This window comes from Anomaloglossus baeobatrachus, unplaced genomic scaffold, assembly GCF_048569485.1.
Source record: "Anomaloglossus baeobatrachus isolate aAnoBae1 unplaced genomic scaffold, aAnoBae1.hap1 Scaffold_509, whole genome shotgun sequence".
Classification (NCBI taxonomy): domain Eukaryota; kingdom Metazoa; phylum Chordata; class Amphibia; order Anura; family Aromobatidae; genus Anomaloglossus; species Anomaloglossus baeobatrachus.
Genome location: NW_027444448.1, coordinates 201,322 through 222,010, shown reverse-complemented (window position 1 = coordinate 222,010; position 20,689 = coordinate 201,322). Strand labels below are relative to the sequence as shown.

Here is a 20,689-nt window from a genome sequence, read left to right as displayed (position 1 = left end):
CACAATAGCGCTGCTGCCTAGAAAACAAGCTGCGCAGAAGAAGTTGTTCTTTGGGTGGGAGGGTGGGCTAGTGGAAGGAGGGGGCAATCTCTTTTTTTCCCGGGTGGTAGGGGGATGACAGGAGAAGGGAAGCGGGGTGGTGAGAAAGGTACAGAGGGCAGGGTTTGGGGGCTGGGAAGGAAAGGGAAAAGATTAGGGTTTGGGGATGATGAAAGGGCTTTCTACGGGTAAGGATGGCAAAGGGGTGGCAGTGACGGAAAGTCAGGCAACCTGTCCTGTCCGTCTTTTTGTATCGTGAATTGGAAAGACTGCAAGGGGGAGGGGAGTTGCTTGCGCCCTAAAGGAGGAGTTATTCAGATTCATTGCAGTGGGCGGCGGCTGCAAAACGCACCATTCTTCTTGTTTTTGCTCTGCAAAGCAGCCTTTTCAAGGGTTGGCTTGGGTGACAAAATGTCTTGTGTAGGCGTGGGTTTGTCTCCCTCTCGCTCTCTCTCCCTAAGATGTGTCCGGCATAGGCCAGGGTGCCACTCGAGGCCCAAACCAATTCTGGTTATCGCTTCTCGGCCTTTTGGCTAAGATCAAGTGTAGTATCTGTTCTTATCAGTTTAATATCTGATACGTCCCCTATCTGGGGACCATATATTAAATGGATTTTTAGAACAGGGAGATGGAAAAAGAGCTTGCTCTGTCCACTCCACGCATTGACCTGGTATTGCAGTACCTCCAGGAACGGTGCACCCCTTCTTAACCCAGTTTCCAAAAGCAGAACTCAATTCACCTGATTCATATTAGCCCGATTTAATGAATTGGAAGAAAGCATACGTCTTCATATGCACCTCAATTTGGCCCATTCACTTTTCACACTTCCTCCTTTTGTTTTTTTATCTTTCACACTTTTGACTTTCTTTATTCATCCAAATAGCAAACTCATCACCACTCAACCTGACCAACTCGGCTATGTCCCCGTGCTGCAGTTCTCTGTCTTATCTAGATCATTTGCAATTGAATGGAATAGATCCCTTTTGGACAAAGTGGATTCACCTGCTGCTGCAGTGACCACAGGTGTGATAAGATCTAGAATTGGCATCTGGTGCGATCTCTCCGCTTCCACTCCAAAGAAAGTTACCTGTTTATTCCTATCATGCATTGGTTTTTGGGGTTTTCTTTGAGTAATGATGATCTCTTTAGTAGTCTGTTGGCGCCCTCTCCTGGAGGAATAGTTTGCTTGCTCTTGGACATTCTAAAAGAGAGGTCATGATAGACATTGAGCTTCTGAGCTCAATTGGGGACAGTCATGGGTGATGAATGTTTGCAACCTACTGCGAAGCCTCATACCGCAATATAAGGAACGTCAAATACTAAGAAAGGGCGGCCTATGAAAGAATTACTACTTTCAATAAGTACACTTAAACGGCTAATTGGGAATAGAAAAACTGTAAAAAGCCCTCTGAGAAAGCCCCCCTCTAACCTTTGATAGTAAGCTTTTCTGTAGTCTGCCTGTTGATGTATTTTCCGTTTGAACTGTGCACAACATGAAGAGACGGAACACTGGCGGCTTGTCACAATGCCCCCCGATGACATCACAATAGCGCTGCTGCCTAGAAAACAAGCTGCGCAGAAGAAGTTGTTCTTTGGGTGGGAGGGTGGGCTAGTGGAAGGAGGGGGCAATCTCTTTTTTTCCCGGGTGGTAGGGGGGATGACAGGAGAAGGGAAGCGGGTGGTGAGAAAGGTACAGAGGGCAGGGTTTGGGGGCTGGGAAGGAAAGGGAAAAGATTAGGGTTTGGGGATGATGAAAGGGCTTTCTACGGGTAAGGATGGCAAAGGGTGGCAGTGACGGAAAGTCAGGCAACCTGTCCTGTCCGTCTTTTTGTATCGTGAATTGGAAAGACTGCAAGGGGGAGGGGAGTTGCTTGCGCCCTAAAGGAGGAGTTATTCAGATTCATTGCAGTGGGCGGCGGCTGCAAAACGCACCATTCTTCTTGTTTTTGCTCTGCAAAGCAGCCTTTTCAAGGGTTGGCTTGGGTGACAAAATGTCTTGTGTAGGCGTGGGTTTGTCTCCCTCTCGCTCTCTCTCCCTAAGATGTGTCCGGCATAGGCCAGGGTGCCACTCGAGGCCCAAACCAATTCTGGTTATCGCTTCTCGGCCTTTTGGCTAAGATCAAGTGTAGTATCTGTTCTTATCAGTTTAATATCTGATACGTCCCCTATCTGGGGACCATATATTAAATGGATTTTTAGAACAGGGAGATGGAAAAAGAGCTTGCTCTGTCCACTCCACGCATTGACCTGGTATTGCAGTACCTCCAGGAACGGTGCACCCCTTCTTAACCCAGTTTCCAAAAGCAGAACTCAATTCACCTGATTCATATTAGCCCGATTTAATGAATTGGAAGAAAGCATACGTCTTCATATGCACCTCAATTTGGCCCATTCACTTTTCACACTTCCTCCTTTTGTTTTTTATCTTTCACACTTTTGACTTTCTTTATTCATCCAAATAGCAAACTCATCACCACTCAACCTGACCAACTCGGCTATGTCCCCGTGCTGCAGTTCTCTGTCTTATCTAGATCATTTGCAATTGAATGGAATAGATCCCTTTTGGACAAAGTGGATTCACCTGCTGCTGCAGTGACCACAGGTGTGATAAGATCTAGAATTGGAATTGGCATCTGGTGCGATCTCTCCGCTTCCACTCCAAAGAAAGTTACCTGTTTATTCCTATCATGCATTGGTTTTTGGGGTTTTCTTTGAGTAATGATGATCTCTTTAGTAGTCTGTTGGCGCCCTCTCCTGGAGGAATAGTTTGCTTGCTCTTGGACATTCTAAAAGAGAGGTCATGTGATAGACATTGAGCTTCTGAGCTCAATTGGGGACAGTCATGGGTGATGAATGTTTGCAACCTACTGCGAAGCCTCATACCGCAATATAAGGAACGTCAAATACTAAGAAAGGGCGGCCTATGAAAGAATTACTACTTTCAATAAGTACACTTAAACGGCTAATTGGAATAGAAAAACTGTAAAAAGCCCTCTGAGAAAGCCCCCCTCTAACCTTTGATAGTAAGCTTTTCTGTAGTCTGCCTGTTGATGTATTTTCCGTTTGAACTGTGCACAACATGAAGAGACGGAACACTGGCGGCTTGTCACAATGCCCCCGATGACATCACAATAGCGCTGCTGCCTAGAAAACAAGCTGCGCAGAAGAAGTTGTTCTTTGGGTGGGAGGGTGGGGCTAGTGGAAGGAGGGGGCAATCTCTTTTTTTCCCGGGTGGTAGGGGATGACAGGAGAAGGGAAGCGGGTGGTGAGAAAGGTACAGAGGGCAGGGTTTGGGGGCTGGGAAGGAAAGGAAAAGATTAGGGTTTGGGGATGATGAAAGGGCTTTCTACGGGTAAGGATGGCAAAGGGTGGCAGTGACGGAAAGTCAGGCAACCTGTCCTGTCCGTCTTTTTGTATCGTGAATTGGAAAGACTGCAAGGGGGAGGGGAGTTGCTTGCGCCCTAAAGGAGGAGTTATTCAGATTCATTGCAGTGGGCGGCGGCTGCAAACGCACCATTCTTCTTGTTTTTGCTCTGCAAAGCAGCCTTTTCAAGGGTTGGCTTGGGTGACAAAATGTCTTGTGTAGGCGTGGGTTTGTCTCCCTCTCGCTCTCTCTCCCTAAGATGTGTCCGGCATAGGCCAGGGTGCCACTCGAGGCCCAAACCAATTCTGGTTATCGCTTCTCGGCCTTTTGGCTAAGATCAAGTGTAGTATCTGTTCTTATCAGTTTAATATCTGATACGTCCCCTATCTGGGGACCATATATTAAATGGATTTTTAGAACAGGGAGATGGAAAAAGAGCTTGCTCTGTCCACTCCACGCATTGACCTGGTATTGCAGTACCTCCAGGAACGGTGCACCCCTTCTTAACCCAGTTTCCAAAAGCAGAACTCAATTCACCTGATTCATATTAGCCCGATTTAATGAATTGAAGAAAGCATACGTCTTCATATGCACCTCAATTTGGCCCATTCACTTTCACACTTCCTCCTTTTGTTTTTTATCTTTCACACTTTTGACTTTCTTTATTCATCCAAATAGCAAACTCATCACCACTCAACCTGACCAACTCGGCTATGTCCCCGTGCTGCAGTCTCTGTCTTATCTAGATCATTTGCAATTGAATGGAATAGATCCCTTTTGGACAAAGTGGATTCACCTGCTGCTGCAGTGACCACAGGTGTGATAAGATCTAGAATTGGCATCTGGTGCGATCTCTCCGCTTCCACTCCAAAGAAAGTTACCTGTTTATTCCTATCATGCATTGGTTTTTGGGGTTTCTTGAGTAATGATGATCTCTTTAGTAGTCTGTTGGCGCCCCTCTCCTGGAGGAATAGTTTGCTTGCTCTTGGACATTCTAAAAGAGAGGTCATGATAGACATTGAGCTTCTGAGCTCAATTGGGGACAGTCATGGGTGATGAATGTTTGCAACCTACTGCGAAGCCTCATACCGCAATATAAGGAACGTCAAATACTAAGAAAGGGCGGCCTATGAAAGAATTACTACTTTCAATAAGTACACTTAAACGGCTAATTGGGAATAGAAAAACTGTAAAAAGCCCTCTGAGAAAGCCCCCCTCTAACCTTTGATAGTAAGCTTTTCTGTAGTCTGCCTGTTGATGTATTTTCCGTTTGAACTGTGCACAACATGAAGAGACGGAACACTGGCGGCTTGTCACAATGCCCCCCGATGACATCACAATAGCGCTGCTGCCTAGAAAACAAGCTGCGCAGAAGAAGTTGTTCTTTGGGTGGGAGGGTGGGCTAGTGGAAGGAGGGGGCAATCTCTTTTTTTCCCGGGTGGTAGGGGGATGACAGGAGAAGGGAAGCGGGTGGTGAGAAAGGTACAGAGGGCAGGGTTTGGGGGCTGGGAAGGAAAGGGAAAAGATTAGGGTTTGGGGATGATGAAAGGGCTTCTACGGGTAAGGATGGCAAAGGGTGGCAGTGACGGGAAAGTCAGGCAACCTGTCCTGTCCGTCTTTTTGTATCGTGAATTGGAAAGACTGCAAGGGGGAGGGGAGTTGCTTGCGCCCTAAAGGAGGAGTTATTCAGATTCATTGCAGTGGGCGGCGGCTGCAAAACGCACCATTCTTCTTGTTTTTGCTCTGCAAAGCAGCCTTTTCAAGGGTTGGCTTGGGTGACAAAATGTCTTGTGTAGGCGTGGGTTTGTCTCCCTCTCGCTCTCTCTCCCTAAGATGTGTCCGGCATAGGCCAGGGTGCCACTCGAGGCCCAAACCAATTCTGGTTATCGCTTCTCGGCCTTTTGGCTAAGATCAAGTGTAGTATTCTGGTTATCGCTTCTCGGCCTTTTGGCTAAGATCAAGTGTAGTATCGTTCGAAAAGGTGGTGTAAGGCTCCGGCCACCTTAGTACAATGATGCAATGCACACTGGAAGGTTGCGCTTGTTAGTACTTTGGGAGGATAGTATATCCATCTAGAGGAAACCATGGCCCTACCAGGATCGAGGCTATTAGACTGAGTAAGTGTGGGGGCTATGGTGCAATGTGCCCCAGGATTGACGACCCTGGAGTGAGTCTGAGCTTGCTGGCTTTGGACCCCGGCAAGCCTTGGGCTCTGTAGCACACCGTACCTTGCCCTTTCATACTTTCTGAGCATATTGCTCTATCCCGGCCTTCTGGCTAGGAAGGGAAATTTTTATAATCATGGTCGGAGGTCCGTTCAGCTTTGGGCTGAGAAACCAACACCCGGTTGGAGGTCCGGGTCAGCTTCGGCTGAGAAACCAACACCCGGTTGGAGGTCCGGGTCAGCTTCGGCTGAGAAACCAACACCCGGTTGGAGGTCCGGGTCAGCTTCGGCTGAGAAACCAACACCCGGTTGGAGGTCCGGTTAGCCTTGGGCTGAGAAACCAACACCGGTTGACGGTCCGGGCAGTTTCGGCTGCGAAACCAACAACTAGTAGCTCTCTACTCCACTTGGGTAAGATGCCTGGGTGGACGCTGGGAGCAACGACAAGGCTCAACCAGGCTTCGGCTTGGGGGAGCACCGAAGATCCCTGACCCTTGCTGTGGCCTTCTGGCTCGGAGGGACGGGGTTGATTTTTGGGGACCCTCTCCTCACGGAGGGGTCCACACGAATCCTAGCCTTTGCACTGTTTTTGGTGTGACTTCGGTCATGCATTTTTTGCGGTGCTTTGGAAAGCTTCATTAAATCAAAAATCTGTGAGGCTCGGCAGATGCAATGCACACTGGAAGGTTGCGCTTGCTAGTACTCTTGATGTATAGTATATTCATCTAGAGGAAAACATGGCCCTACCAGGATCGAGGCTATTAGACTGAGTAAGTGTGGGGGCTATGGTGCAATGTGCCCCAGGACTGACGACCCTGGAGTGAGTCTGAGCTTGCTGGCTTGGGACCCCGGCGAGCCTTGGGCTCTGTAGCACACCGTACCTTGCCCTTTCATACTTTCTGAGCATATTGCTCTATCCCGGCCTTCTGGCTAGGAAGGGAAATTTTTATAATCATGGTCGGAGGTCCGTTCAGCTTTGGGCTGAGAAACCAACACCCGGTTGGAGGTCCGGGTCAGCTTCGGCTGAGAAACCAACACCCGGTTGGAGGTCCGGGTCAGCTTCGGCTGAGAAACCAACACCCGGTTGGAGGTCCGGGTCAGCTTCGGCTGAGAAACCAACACCCGGTTGGAGGTCCGGTTAGCCTTGGGCTGAGAAACCAACACCGGTTGACGGTCCGGGCAGTTTCGGCTGCGAAACCAACAACTAGTAGCTCTCTACTCCACTTGGGTAAGATGCCTGGGTGGACGCGGGGAGCAACGACAAGGCTCAACCAGGCTTCGGCTTGGGGGAGCACCGAAGATCCCTGACCCTTGCTGTGGCCTTCTGGCTCGGAGGGACGGGGTTGATTTTTGGGGACCCTCTCCTCACGGAGGGGTCCACACGAATCCTAGCCTTTGCACTGTTTTTGGTGTGACTTCGGTCATGCATTTTTTGCGGTGCTTTGGAAAGCTTCATTAAATCAAAAAATCTGTTCTTATCAGTTTAATATCTGATACGTCCCCTATCTGGGGACCATATATTAAATGGATTTTTAGAACAGGGAGATGGAAAAAGAGCTTGCTCTGTCCACTCCACGCATTGACCTGGTATTGCAGTACCTCCAGGAACGGTGCACCCCTTCTTAACCCAGTTTCCAAAAGCAGAACTCGATTCACCTGATTCATATTAGCCCGATTAGCGAATTGAAATGAATTTTTATCTAACACACTTTTTACTTGCTTTATTCATCCAAATAGCAAACTCATCACCACTCAACTTCACCAACTCTGCTATGTCCCGTGCAGTATCTTGTTGTCAGTCTAATCTAGATCATGTGTAATTGAATGGAATAGATCCCTTTTGGACAAAGTGGAGTCAGATGCTGCAGTGACCACAGGTGTGAGAGGATCTACAATTGGCATCTGGTGTTATCTCTCTGCTTCCACTCCAAATAAAGTTACCTGTTGTTACCTGAACGTCAAATACTAAGAATGGGCGGCCTATGAAAGAATTAGTACTTTCATTAAGTATACTAAACCGGCTAATTGGGAATAGACAAACTGTAAAAAGCCCTCTGAGAAAGCCCCTCTCTAACCTTTGTTAGTAAGCTTTTCTGTAGCCTGCCTGTTGATGTATTTTCGGTTTGAACAGTGCACAACATGAAGAGACGGAACACTGGCGGCTTGTCACAATGCCCCCCGATGACATCACAATAGCGCTGCTGCCTAGAAAACAAGCTGCGCAGAAGAAGTTGTTCTTTGGGTGGGAGGGTGGGCTAATGGAAGGAGGGGGCAATCTCTTTTTTTCCCGGGTGGTAGGGGGATGACAGGAGAAGGGAAGCGGGTGGTGAGAAAGGTACAGAGGGCAGGGTTTGGGGGCTGGGAAGGAAAGGGAAAAGATTAGGGTTTGGGGATGATGAAAGGGCTTTCTACGGGTAAGGATGGCAAAGGGTGGCAGTGACGGAAAGTCAGGCAACCTGTCCTGTCCGTCTTTTTGTATCGTGAATTGGAAAGACTGCAAGGGGGAGGGGAGTTGCTTGCGCCCTAAAGGAGGAGTTATTCAGATTCATTGCAGTGGGCGGCGGCTGCAAAACGCACCATTCTTCTTGTTTTTGCTCTGCAAAGCAGCCTTTTCAAGGGTTGGCTTGGGTGACAAAATGTCTTGTGTAGGCGTGGGTTTGTCTCCCTCTCGCTCTCTCTCCCTAAGATGTGTCCGGCATAGGCCAGGGTGCCACTCGAGGCCCAAACCAATTCTGGTTATCGCTTCTCGGCCTTTTGGCTAAGATCAAGTGTAGTATCTGTTCTTATCAGTTTAATATCTGATACGTCCCCTATCTGGGGACCATATATTAAATGGATTTTTAGAACAGGGAGATGGAAAAAGAGCTTGCTCTGTCCACTCCACGCATTGACCTGGTATTGCAGTACCTCCAGGAACGGTGCACCCCTTCTTAACCCAGTTTCCAAAAGCAGAACTCGATTCACCTGATTCATATTAGCCCGATTAGCGAATTGAAATGAATTTTTATCTAACACACTTTTTACTTGCTTTATTCATCCAAATAGCAAACTCATCACCACTCAACTTCACCAACTCTGCTATGTCCCGTGCAGTATCTTGTTGTCAGTCTAATCTAGATCATGTGTAATTGAATGGAATAGATCCCTTTTGGACAAAGTGGAGTCAGATGCTGCAGTGACCACAGGTGTGAGAGGATCTACAATTGGCATCTGGTGTTATCTCTCTGCTTCCACTCCAAATAAAGTTACCTGTTGTTACCTGAACGTCAAATACTAAGAATGGGCGGCCTATGAAAGAATTAGTACTTTCATTAAGTATACTAAACCGGCTAATTGGGAATAGACAAACTGTAAAAAGCCCTCTGAGAAAGCCCCTCTCTAACCTTTGTTAGTAAGCTTTTCTGTAGCCTGCCTGTTGATGTATTTTCGGTTTGAACAGTGCACAACATGAAGAGACGGAACACTGGCGGCTTGTCACAATGCCCCCCGATGACATCACAATAGCGCTGCTGCCTAGAAAACAAGCTGCGCAGAAGAAGTTGTTCTTTGGGTGGGAGGGTGGGCTAGTGGAAGGAGGGGGCAATCTCTTTTTTTCCCGGGTGGTAGGGGGATGACAGGAGAAGGGAAGCGGGTGGTGAGAAAGGTACAGAGGGCAGGGTTTGGGGGCTGGGAAGGAAAGGGAAAAGATTAGGGTTTGGGGATGATGAAAGGGCTTTCTACGGGTAAGGATGGCAAAGGGTGGCAGTGACGGAAAGTCAGGCAACCTGTCCTGTCCGTCTTTTTGTATCGTGAATTGGAAAGACTGCAAGGGGGAGGGGAGTTGCTTGCGCCCTAAAGGAGGAGTTATTCAGATTCATTGCAGTGGGCGGCGGCTGCAAAACGCACCATTCTTCTTGTTTTTGCTCTGCAAAGCAGCCTTTTCAAGGGTTGGCTTGGGTGACAAAATGTCTTGTGTAGGCGTGGGTTTGTCTCCCTCTCGCTCTCTCTCGCTAAGATGTGTCCGGCATAGGCCAGGGTGCCACTCGAGGCCCAAACCAATTCTGGTTATCGCTTCTCGGCCTTTTGGCTAAGATCAAGTGTAGTATCTGTTCTTATCAGTTTAATATCTGATACGTCCCCTATCTGGGGACCATATATTAAATGGATTTTTAGAACAGGGAGATGGAAAAAGAGCTTGCTCTGTCCACTCCACGCATTGACCTGGTATTGCAGTACCTCCAGGAACGGTGCACCCCTTCTTAACCCAGTTTCCAAAAGCAGAACTCGATTCACCTGATTCATATTAGCCCGATTAGCGAATTGAAATGAATTTTTATCTAACACACTTTTTACTTGCTTTATTCATCCAAATAGCAAACTCATCACCACTCAACTTCACCAACTCTGCTATGTCCCGTGCAGTATCTTGTTGTCAGTCTAATCTAGATCATGTGTAATTGAATGGAATAGATCCCTTTTGGACAAAGTGGAGTCAGATGCTGCAGTGACCACAGGTGTGAGAGGATCTACAATTGGCATCTGGTGTTATCTCTCTGCTTCCACTCCAAATAAAGTTACCTGTTGTTACCTGAACGTCAAATACTAAGAATGGGCGGCCTATGAAAGAATTAGTACTTTCATTAAGTATACTAAACCGGCTAATTGGGAATAGACAAACTGTAAAAAGCCCTCTGAGAAAGCCCCTCTCTAACCTTTGTTAGTAAGCTTTTCTGTAGCCTGCCTGTTGATGTATTTTCGGTTTGAACAGTGCACAACATGAAGAGACGGAACACTGGCGGCTTGTCACAATGCCCCCCGATGACATCACAATAGCGCTGCTGCCTAGAAAACAAGCTGCGCAGAAGAAGTTGTTCTTTGGGTGGGAGGGTGGGCTAGTGGAAGGAGGGGGCAATCTCTTTTTTTCCCGGGTGGTAGGGGGATGACAGGAGAAGGGAAGCGGGTGGTGAGAAAGGTACAGAGGGCAGGGTTTGGGGGCTGGGAAGGAAAGGGAAAAGATTAGGGTTTGGGGATGATGAAAGGGCTTTCTACGGGTAAGGATGGCAAAGGGTGGCAGTGACGGAAAGTCAGGCAACCTGTCCTGTCCGTCTTTTTGTATCGTGAATTGGAAAGACTGCAAGGGGGAGGGGAGTTGCTTGCGCCCTAAAGGAGGAGTTATTCAGATTCATTGCAGTGGGCGGCGGCTGCAAAACGCACCATTCTTCTTGTTTTTGCTCTGCAAAGCAGCCTTTTCAAGGGTTGGCTTGGGTGACAAAATGTCTTGTGTAGGCGAGGGTTTGTCTCCCTCTCGCTCTCTCTCCCTAAGATGTGTCCGGCATAGGCCAGGGTGCCACTCGAGGCCCAAACCAATTCTGGTTATCGCTTCTCGGCCTTTTGGCTAAGATCAAGTGTAGTATCGTTCGAAAAGGTGGTTTAAGGCTCCGGCCACCTTAGTACAATGATGCAATGCACACTGGAAGGTTGCGCTTGTTAGTACTTTGGGAGGATAGTATATCCATCTAGAGGAAACCATGGCCCTACCAGGATCGAGGCTATTAGACTGAGTAAGTGTGGGGGTTATGGTGCAATGTGCCCCAGGAATGGACACCCTGGAGGGAGTCTGAACTTGCTAGGTTGGGACCCTGGTAAGCCTCAGACTCTGTCGCATGCCGCGCCTTGCCTATTCATACTTTCCAATCATATTGCCCTATCCTGGCCTTCTGGCTAAGAAGGGAAATTTTTATAATCCCGGTCGGAGGTCCGGTCAGCTTTGGGCTGAGAAACCAACACCCGGTTGGAGGTCCGGTCAGCCTTGGGCTGAGAAACCAACACCCGGTTGGAGGTCCGGTCAGCCTTGGGCTGAGAAACCAACACCGGTTGACGGTCCGGGCAGTCTCGGCTGCGAAACCAACGACTAGTAGCTCCCTACTCCACTTGGGTAAGATGCCTCGGTGGACGCTGGGAGCAACAACAAGGCTCAACCAGGCTTCGGCTTGGGGGAGCACCGAAGATCCCTGACCCTCGCTGTGGCCTTCTGGCTCGGAGGGACGGGGTTGATTTTTGGGGATCCTCTTCTCACGGAGGGGTCCACACGAATCCTAGCCTTTGCACTGTTTTTGGTGTGACTTCAGTCATGCATTTTTGCGGTGCTTTGGAAAGCTTCATTAAATCAAAATCTGTTCTTATCAGTTTAATATCTGATACGTCCCCTATCTGGGGACCATATATTAAATGGATTTTTAGAACAGGGAGATGGAAAAAGAGCTTGCTCTGTCCACTCCACGCATTGACCTGGTATTGCAGTACCTCCAGGAACGGTGCACCCCTTCTTAACCCAGTTTCCAAAAGCAGAACTCGATTCACCTGATTCATATTAGCCCGATTAGCGAATTGAAATGAATTTTTATCTAACACACTTTTTACTTGCTTTATTCATCCAAATAGCAAACTCATCACCACTCAACTTCACCAACTCTGCTATGTCCCGTGCAGTATCTTGTTGTCAGTCTAATCTAGATCATGTGTAATTGAATGGAATAGATCCCTTTTGGACAAAGTGGAGTCAGATGCTGCAGTGACCACAGGTGTGAGAGGATCTACAATTGGCATCTGGTGTTATCTCTCTGCTTCCACTCCAAATAAAGTTACCTGTTGTTACCTGAACGTCAAATACTAAGAATGGGCGGCCTATGAAAGAATTAGTACTTTCATTAAGTATACTAAACCGGCTAATTGGGAATAGACAAACTGTAAAAAGCCCTCTGAGAAAGCCCCTCTCTAACCTTTGTTAGTAAGCTTTTCTGTAGCCTGCCTGTTGATGTATTTTCGGTTTGAACAGTGCACAACATGAAGAGACGGAACACTGGCGGCTTGTCACAATGCCCCCCGATGACATCACAATAGCGCTGCTGCCTAGAAAACAAGCTGCGCAGAAGAAGTTGTTCTTTGGGTGGGAGGGTGGGCTAGTGGAAGGAGGGGGCAATCTCTTTTTTTCCCGGGTGGTAGGGGGATGACAGGAGAAGGGAAGCGGGTGGTGAGAAAGGTACAGAGGGCAGGGTTTGGGGGCTGGGAAGGAAAGGGAAAAGATTAGGGTTTGGGGATGATGAAAGGGCTTTCTACGGGTAAGGATGGCAAAGGGTGGCAGTGACGGAAAGTCAGGCAACCTGTCCTGTCCGTCTTTTTGTATCGTGAATTGGAAAGACTGCAAGGGGGAGGGGAGTTGCTTGCGCCCTAAAGGAGGAGTTATTCAGATTCATTGCAGTGGGCGGCGGCTGCAAAACGCACCATTCTTCTTGTTTTTGCTCTGCAAAGCAGCCTTTTCAAGGGTTGGCTTGGGTGACAAAATGTCTTGTGTAGGCGTGGGTTTGTCTCCCTCTCGCTCTCTCTCCCTAAGATGTGTCCGGCATAGGCCAGGGTGCCACTCGAGGCCCAAACCAATTCTGGTTATCGCTTCTCGGCCTTTTGGCTAAGATCAAGTGTAGTGTTGTTCGAAGAGGTGGTTTAAGCTCCAGGCCACCTTAGTACAATGATACAATGCACACTGGAAGGTTGCGCTTGCTAGTACTCTGGGTGGATAGTATATTCATCTAGAGGAAAACATGGCCCTACCAGGATCGAGGCTATTAGACTGAGTAAGGGTGGGGGGCTATGGTACAACGTGCCCCAGGACTGACGACCCTGGAGTGAGTCTGAGCTTGCTGGCTTGGGACCCCGGCAAGCCTTGGGCTCTGTAGCACACCGTACCTTGCCTTTTCATACTTTTTGAGCATATTACCCTATCCCGGCCTTCTGGCTAGGAAGGGAAATTTTTATAATCCCGGTCGGAGGTCTGGTCAGCTTTGGGCTGAGAAACTAACACCCGGTTGGAGGTCTGGGTCAGCTTCGGCTGAGAAACCAACACCCGGTTGGAGGTCTGGGTCAGCTTCGGCTGAGAAACCAACACCCGGTTGGAGGTCCGGTTAGCCTTGGGCTGAGAAACCAACACCGGTTGACGGTCCGGGCAGTTTCGGCTGCGAAACCAACAACTAGTAGCTCTCTACTCCACTTGGGTAAGATGCCTGGGTGGACGCTGGGAGCAACGACAAGGCTCAACCAGGCTTCGGCTTGGGGGAGCACCGAAGATCCCTGACCCTTGCTGTGGCCTTCTGGCTCGGAGGGACGGGGTTGATTTTTGGGGACCCTCTCCTCACGGTGGGGTCCACACGAATCCTAGCCTTTGCACTGTTTTTGGTGTGACTTCGGTCATGCATTTTTTGTGGTGCTTTGGAAAGCTTCATTAAATCAAAATCTGTTCTTATCAGTTTAATATCTGATACGTCCCCTATCTGGGGACCATATATTAAATGGATTTTTAGAACAGGGAGATGGAAAAAGAGCTTGCTCTGTCCACTCCACGCATTGACCTGGTATTGCAGTACCTCCAGGAACGGTGCACCCCTTCTTAACCCAGTTTCCAAAAGCAGAACTCAATTCACCTGATTCATATTAGCCCGATTTAATGAATTGGAAGAAAGCATACGTCTTCATATGCACCTCAATTTGGCCCATTCACTTTTCACACTTCCTCCTTTTGTTTTTTATCTTTCACACTTTTGACTTTCTTTATTCATCCAAATAGCAAACTCATCACCACTCAACCTGACCAACTCGGCTATGTCCCCGTGCTGCAGTTCTCTGTCTTATCTAGATCATTTGCAATTGAATGGAATAGATCCCTTTTGGACAAAGTGGATTCACCTGCTGCTGCAGTGACCACAGGTGTGATAAGATCTAGAATTGGCATCTGGTGCGATCTCTCCACTTCCACTCCAAAGAAAGTTACCTGTTTATTCCTATCATGCATTGGTTTTTGGGGTTTTCTTTGAGTAATGATGATCTCTTTAGTAGTCTGTTGGCGCCCTCTCCTGGAGGAATAGTTTGCTTGCTCTTGGACATTCTAAAAGAGAGGTCATGATAGACATTGAGCTTCTGAGCTCAATTGGGGACAGTCATGGGTGATGAATGTTTGCAACCTACTGCGAAGCCTCATACCGCAATATAAGGAACGTCAAATACTAAGAAAGGGCGGCCTATGAAAGAATTACTACTTTCAATAAGTACACTTAAACGGCTAATTGGGAATAGAAAAACTGTAAAAAGCCCTCTGAGAAAGCCCCCCTCTAACCTTTGATAGTAAGCTTTTCTGTAGTCTGCCTGTTGATGTATTTTCCGTTTGAACTGTGCACAACATGAAGAGACGGAACACTGGCGGCTTGTCACAATGCCCCCCGATGACATCACAATAGCGCTGCTGCCTAGAAAACAAGCTGCGCAGCAGAAGTTGTTCTTTGGGTGGGAGGGTGGGCTAGTGGAAGGAGGGGGCAATCTCTTTTTTTCCCGGGTGGTAGGGGGATGACAGGAGAAGGGAAGCGGGTGGTGAGAAAGGTACAGAGGGCAGGGTTTGGGGGCTGGGAAGGAAAGGGAAAAGATTAGGGTTTGGGGATGATGAAAGGGCTTTCTACGGGTAAGGATGGCAAAGGGTGGCAGTGACGGAAAGTCAGGCAACCTGTCCTGTCCGTCTTTTTGTATCGTGAATTGGAAAGACTGCAAGGGGGAGGGGAGTTGCTTGCGCCCTAAAGGAGGAGTTATTCAGATTCATTGCAGTGGGCGGCGGCTGCAAAACGCACCATTCTTCTTGTTTTTGCTCTGCAAAGCAGCCTTTTCAAGGGTTGGCTTGGGTGACAAAATGTCTTGTGTAGGCGTGGGTTTGTCTCCCTCTCGCTCTCTCTCCCTAAGATGTGTCCGGCATAGGCCAGGGTGCCACTCGAGGCCCAAACCAATTCTGGTTATCGCTTCTCGGCCTTTTGGCTAAGATCAAGTGTAGTATCTGTTCTTATCAGTTTAATATCTGATACGTCCCCTATCTGGGGACCATATATTAAATGGATTTTTAGAACAGGGAGATGGAAAAAGAGCTTGCTCTGTCCACTCCACGCATTGACCTGGTATTGCAGTACCTCCAGGAACGGTGCACCCCTTCTTAACCCAGTTTCCAAAAGCAGAACTCAATTCACCTGATTCATATTAGCCCGATTTAATGAATTGGAAGAAAGCATACGTCTTCATATGCACCTCAATTTGGCCCATTCACTTTTCACACTTCCTCCTTTTGTTTTTTATCTTTCACACTTTTGACTTTCTTTATTCATCCAAATAGCAAACTCATCACCACTCAACCTGACCAACTCGGCTATGTCCCCGTGCTGCAGTTCTCTGTCTTATCTAGATCATTTGCAATTGAATGGAATAGATCCCTTTTGGACAAAGTGGATTCACCTGCTGCTGCAGTGACCACAGGTGTGATAAGATCTAGAATTGGCATCTGGTGCGATCTCTCCGCTTCCACTCCAAAGAAAGTTACCTGTTTATTCCTATCATGCATTGGTTTTTGGGGTTTTCTTTGAGTAATGATGATCTCTTTAGTAGTCTGTTGGCGCCCTCTCCTGGAGGAATAGTTTGCTTGCTCTTGGACATTCTAAAAGAGAGGTCATGATAGACATTGAGCTTCTGAGCTCAATTGGGGACAGTCATGGGTGATGAATGTTTGCAACCTACTGCGAAGCCTCATACCGCAATATAAGGAACGTCAAATACTAAGAAAGGGCGGCCTATGAAAGAATTACTACTTTCAATAAGTACACTTAAACGGCTAATTGGGAATAGAAAAACTGTAAAAAGCCCTCTGAGAAAGCCCCCCTCTAACCTTTGATAGTAAGCTTTTCTGTAGTCTGCCTGTTGATGTATTTTCCGTTTGAACTGTGCACAACATGAAGAGACGGAACACTGGCGGCTTGTCACAATGCCCCCCGATGACATCACAATAGCGCTGCTGCCTAGAAAACAAGCTGCGCAGAAGAAGTTGTTCTTTGGGTGGGAGGGTGGGCTAGTGGAAGGAGGGGGCAATCTCTTTTTTTCCCGGGTGGTAGGGGGATGACAGGAGAAGGGAAGCGGGTGGTGAGAAAGGTACAGAGGGCAGGGTTTGGGGGCTGGGAAGGAAAGGGAAAAGATTAGGGTTTGGGGATGATGAAAGGGCTTTCTACGGGTAAGGATGGCAAAGGGTGGCAGTGACGGAAAGTCAGGCAACCTGTCCTGTCCGTCTTTTTGTATCGTGAATTGGAAAGACTGCAAGGGGGAGGGGAGTTGCTTGCGCCCTAAAGGAGGAGTTATTCAGATTCATTGCAGTGGGCGGCGGCTGCAAAACGCACCATTCTTCTTGGTTTTGCTCTGCAAAGCAGCCTTTTCAAGGGTTGGCTTGGGTGACAAAATGTCTTGTGTAGGCGTGGGTTTGTCTCCCTCTCGCTCTCTCTCCCTAAGATGTGTCCGGCATAGGCCAGGGTGCCACTCGAGGCCCAAACCAATTCTGGTTATCGCTTCTCGGCCTTTTGGCTAAGATCAAGTGTAGTATCTGTTCTTATCAGTTTAATATCTGATACGTCCCCTATCTGGGGACCATATATTAAATGGATTTTTAGAACAGGGAGATGGAAAAAGAGCTTGCTCTGTCCACTCCACGCATTGACCTGGTATTGCAGTACCTCCAGGAACGGTGCACCCCTTCTTAACCCAGTTTCCAAAAGCAGAACTCAATTCACCTGATTCATATTAGCCCGATTTAATGAATTGGAAGAAAGCATACGTCTTCATATGCACCTCAATTTGGCCCATTCACTTTTCACACTTCCTCCTTTTGTTTTTTATCTTTCACACTTTTGACTTTCTTTATTCATCCAAATAGCAAACTCATCACCACTCAACCTGACCAACTCGGCTATGTCCCCGTGCTGCAGTTCTCTGTCTTATCTAGATCATTTGCAATTGAATGGAATAGATCCCTTTTGGACAAAGTGGATTCACCTGCTGCTGCAGTGACCACAGGTGTGATAAGATCTAGAATTGGCATCTGGTGCGATCTCTCCGCTTCCACTCCAAAGAAAGTTACCTGTTTATTCCTATCATGCATTGGTTTTTGGGGTTTTCTTTGAGTAATGATGATCTCTTTAGTAGTCTGTTGGCGCCCTCTCCTGGAGGAATAGTTTGCTTGCTCTTGGACATTCTAAAAGAGAGGTCATGATAGACATTGAGCTTCTGAGCTCAATTGGGGACAGTCATGGGTGATGAATGTTTGCAACCTACTGCGAAGCCTCATACCGCAATATAAGGAACGTCAAATACTAAGAAAGGGCGGCCTATGAAAGAATTACTACTTTCAATAAGTACACTTAAACGGCTAATTGGGAATAGAAAAACTGTAAAAAGCCCTCTGAGAAAGCCCCCCTCTAACCTTTGATAGTAAGCTTTTCTGTAGTCTGCCTGTTGATGTATTTTCCGTTTGAACTGTGCACAACATGAAGAGACGGAACACTGGCGGCTTGTCACAATGCCCCCCGATGACATCACAATAGCGCTGCTGCCTAGAAAACAAGCTGCGCAGAAGAAGTTGTTCTTTGGGTGGGAGGGTGGGCTAGTGGAAGGAGGGGGCAATCTCTTTTTTTCCCGGGTGGTAGGGGGATGACAGGAGAAGGGAAGCGGGTGGTGAGAAAGGTACAGAGGGCAGGGTTTGGGGGCTGGGAAGGAAAGGGAAAAGATTAGGGTTTGGGGATGATGAAAGGGCTTTCTACGGGTAAGGATGGCAAAGGGTGGCAGTGACGGAAAGTCAGGCAACCTGTCCTGTCCGTCTTTTTGTATCGTGAATTGGAAAGACTGCAAGGGGGAGGGGAGTTGCTTGCGCCCTAAAGGAGGAGTTATTCAGATTCATTGCAGTGGGCGGCGGCTGCAAAACGCACCATTCTTCTTGTTTTTGCTCTGCAAAGCAGCCTTTTCAAGGGTTGGCTTGGGTGACAAAATGTCTTGTGTAGGCGTGGGTTTGTCTCCCTCTCGCTCTCTCTCCCTAAGATGTGTCCGGCATAGGCCAGGGTGCCACTCGAGGCCCAAACCAATTCTGGTTATCGCTTCTCGGCCTTTTGGCTAAGATCAAGTGTAGTATCTGTTCTTATCAGTTTAATATCTGATACGTCCCCTATCTGGGGACCATATATTAAATGGATTTTTAGAACAGGGAGATGGAAAAAGAGCTTGCTCTGTCCACTCCATGCATTGACCTGGTATTGCAGTACCTCCAGGAACGGTGCACCCCTTCTTAACCCAGTTTCCAAAAGCAGAACTCAATTCACCTGATTCATATTAGCCCGATTTAATGAATTGGAAGAAAGCATACGTCTTCATATGCACCTCAATTTGGCCCATTCACTTTTCACACTTCCTCCTTTTGTTTTTTATCTTTCACACTTTTGACTTTCTTTATTCATCCAAATAGCAAACTCATCACCACTCAACCTGACCAACTCGGCTATGTCCCCGTGCTGCAGTTCTCTGTCTTATCTAGATCATTTGCAATTGAATGGAATAGATCCCTTTTGGACAAAGTGGATTCACCTGCTGCTGCAGTGACCACAGGTGTGATAAGATCTAGAATTGGCATCTGGTGCGATCTCTCCGCTTCCACTCCAAAGAAAGTTACCTGTTTATTCCTATCATGCATTGGTTTTTGGGGTTTTCTTTGAGTAATGATGATCTCTTTAGTAGTCTGTTGGCGCCCTCTCCTGGAGGAATAGTTTGCTTGCTCTTGGACATTCTAAAAGAGAGGTCATGATAGACATTGAGCTTCTGAGCTCAATTGGGGACAGTCATGGGTGATGAATGTTTGCAACCTACTGCGAAGCCTCATACCGCAATATAAGGAACGTCAAATACTAAGAAAGGGCGGCCTATGAAAGAATTACTACTTTCAATAAGTACACTTAAACGGCTAATTGGGAATAGAAAAACTGTAAAAAGCCCTCTGAGAAAGCCCCCCTCTAACCTTTGATAGTAAGCTTTTCTGTAGTCTGCCTGTTGATGTATTTTCCGTTTGAACTGTGCACAACATGAAGAGACGGAACACTGGCGGCTTGTCACAATGCCCCCCGATGACATCACAATAGCGCTGCTGCCTAGAAAACAAGCTGCGCAGAAGAAGTTGTTCTTTGGGTGGGAGGGTGGGCTAGTGGAAGGAGGGGGCAATCTCTTTTTTTCCCGGGTGGTAGGGGGATGACAGGAGAAGGGAAGCGGGTGGTGAGAAAGGTACAGAGGGCAGGGTTTGGGGGCTGGGAAGGAAAGGGAAAAGATTAGGGTTTGGGGATGATGAAAGGGCTTTCTACGGGTAAGGATGGCAAAGGGTGGCAGTGACGGAAAGTCAGGCAACCTGTCCTGTCCGTCTTTTTGTATCGTGAATTGGAAAGACTGCAAGGGGGAGGGGAGTTGCTTGCGCCCTAAAGGAGGAGTTATTCAGATTCATTGCAGTGGGCGGCGGCTGCAAAACGCACCATTCTTCTTGTTTTTGCTCTGCAAAGCAGCCTTTTCAAGGGTTGGCTTGGGTGACAAAATGTCTTGTGTAGGCGTGGGTTTGTCTCCCTCTCGCTCTCTCTCCCTAAGATGTGTCCGGCATAGGCCAGGGTGCCACTCGAGGCCCAAACCAATTCTGGTTATCGCTTCTCGGCCTTTTGGCTAAGATCAAGTGTAGTATCTGTTCTTATCAGTTTAATATCTGATACGTCCCCTATCTGGGGACCATATATTAAATGGATTTTTAGAACAGGGAGATGGAAAAAGAGCTTGCTCTGTCCACTCCACGCATTGACCTGGTATTGCAGTACCTCCAGGAACGGTGCACCCCTTCTTAACCCAGTTTCCAAAAGCAGAACTCAATTCACCTGATTCATATTAGCCCGATTTAATGAATTGGAAGAAAGCATACGTCTTCATATGCACCTCAATTTGGCCCATTCACTTTTCACACTTCCTCCTTTTGTTTTTTATCTTTCACACTTTTGACTTTCTTTATTCATCCAAATAGCAAACTCATCACCACTCAACCTGACCAACTCGGCTATGTCCCCGTGCTGCAGTTCTCTGTCTTATCTAGATCATTTGCAATTGAATGGAATAGATCCCTTTTGGACAAAGTGGATTCACCTGCTGCTGCAGTGACCACAGGTGTGATAAGATCTAGAATTGGCATCTGGTGCGATCTCTCCGCTTCCACTCCAAAGAAAGTTACCTGTTTATTCCTA

The 20,689-nt window shown here is 47.7% G+C and overlaps 12 non-coding genes and 2 pseudogenes across 12 annotated transcripts; all 14 read left to right on the top strand.

Annotated features, from left to right (window-relative positions):
* Window positions 1-552: 552 nt before the first annotated feature.
* On the top strand, window positions 553-743 carry LOC142282478 (U2 spliceosomal RNA). The gene has a single exon (XR_012744388.1). It is a non-coding gene; the product is annotated as a U2 spliceosomal RNA (small nuclear RNA).
* Window positions 744-2,132: 1,389 nt separating this feature from the next.
* Window positions 2,133-2,323, top strand: LOC142282476 (U2 spliceosomal RNA). Its single transcript, XR_012744387.1, has one exon. It is a non-coding gene; the product is annotated as a U2 spliceosomal RNA (small nuclear RNA).
* Window positions 2,324-3,714: 1,391 nt separating this feature from the next.
* On the top strand, window positions 3,715-3,905 carry LOC142282475 (U2 spliceosomal RNA). The gene has a single exon (XR_012744386.1). It is a non-coding gene; the product is annotated as a U2 spliceosomal RNA (small nuclear RNA).
* Window positions 3,906-5,288: 1,383 nt separating this feature from the next.
* Window positions 5,289-5,455, top strand: LOC142282509 (U2 spliceosomal RNA; annotated as a pseudogene).
* Window positions 5,456-6,990: 1,535 nt separating this feature from the next.
* Window positions 6,991-7,188, top strand: LOC142282496 (U2 spliceosomal RNA). Its single transcript, XR_012744405.1, has one exon. It is a non-coding gene; the product is annotated as a U2 spliceosomal RNA (small nuclear RNA).
* A 1,117-nt stretch (window positions 7,189-8,305) lies between these two features.
* On the top strand, window positions 8,306-8,496 carry LOC142282474 (U2 spliceosomal RNA). The gene has a single exon (XR_012744385.1). It is a non-coding gene; the product is annotated as a U2 spliceosomal RNA (small nuclear RNA).
* A 1,117-nt stretch (window positions 8,497-9,613) lies between these two features.
* On the top strand, window positions 9,614-9,804 carry LOC142282473 (U2 spliceosomal RNA). The gene has a single exon (XR_012744384.1). It is a non-coding gene; the product is annotated as a U2 spliceosomal RNA (small nuclear RNA).
* Window positions 9,805-10,921: 1,117 nt separating this feature from the next.
* On the top strand, window positions 10,922-11,063 carry LOC142282511 (U2 spliceosomal RNA; annotated as a pseudogene).
* Window positions 11,064-11,676: 613 nt separating this feature from the next.
* On the top strand, window positions 11,677-11,871 carry LOC142282492 (U2 spliceosomal RNA). The gene has a single exon (XR_012744401.1). It is a non-coding gene; the product is annotated as a U2 spliceosomal RNA (small nuclear RNA).
* A 1,915-nt stretch (window positions 11,872-13,786) lies between these two features.
* On the top strand, window positions 13,787-13,982 carry LOC142282494 (U2 spliceosomal RNA). The gene has a single exon (XR_012744403.1). It is a non-coding gene; the product is annotated as a U2 spliceosomal RNA (small nuclear RNA).
* Window positions 13,983-15,369: 1,387 nt separating this feature from the next.
* On the top strand, window positions 15,370-15,560 carry LOC142282471 (U2 spliceosomal RNA). The gene has a single exon (XR_012744382.1). It is a non-coding gene; the product is annotated as a U2 spliceosomal RNA (small nuclear RNA).
* A 1,387-nt stretch (window positions 15,561-16,947) lies between these two features.
* On the top strand, window positions 16,948-17,138 carry LOC142282470 (U2 spliceosomal RNA). The gene has a single exon (XR_012744381.1). It is a non-coding gene; the product is annotated as a U2 spliceosomal RNA (small nuclear RNA).
* A 1,387-nt stretch (window positions 17,139-18,525) lies between these two features.
* Window positions 18,526-18,716, top strand: LOC142282480 (U2 spliceosomal RNA). The gene has a single exon (XR_012744390.1). It is a non-coding gene; the product is annotated as a U2 spliceosomal RNA (small nuclear RNA).
* A 1,387-nt stretch (window positions 18,717-20,103) lies between these two features.
* LOC142282469 (U2 spliceosomal RNA) lies at window positions 20,104-20,294 on the top strand. Its single transcript, XR_012744380.1, has one exon. It is a non-coding gene; the product is annotated as a U2 spliceosomal RNA (small nuclear RNA).
* The last annotated feature ends 395 nt before the right edge of the window (window positions 20,295-20,689 follow it).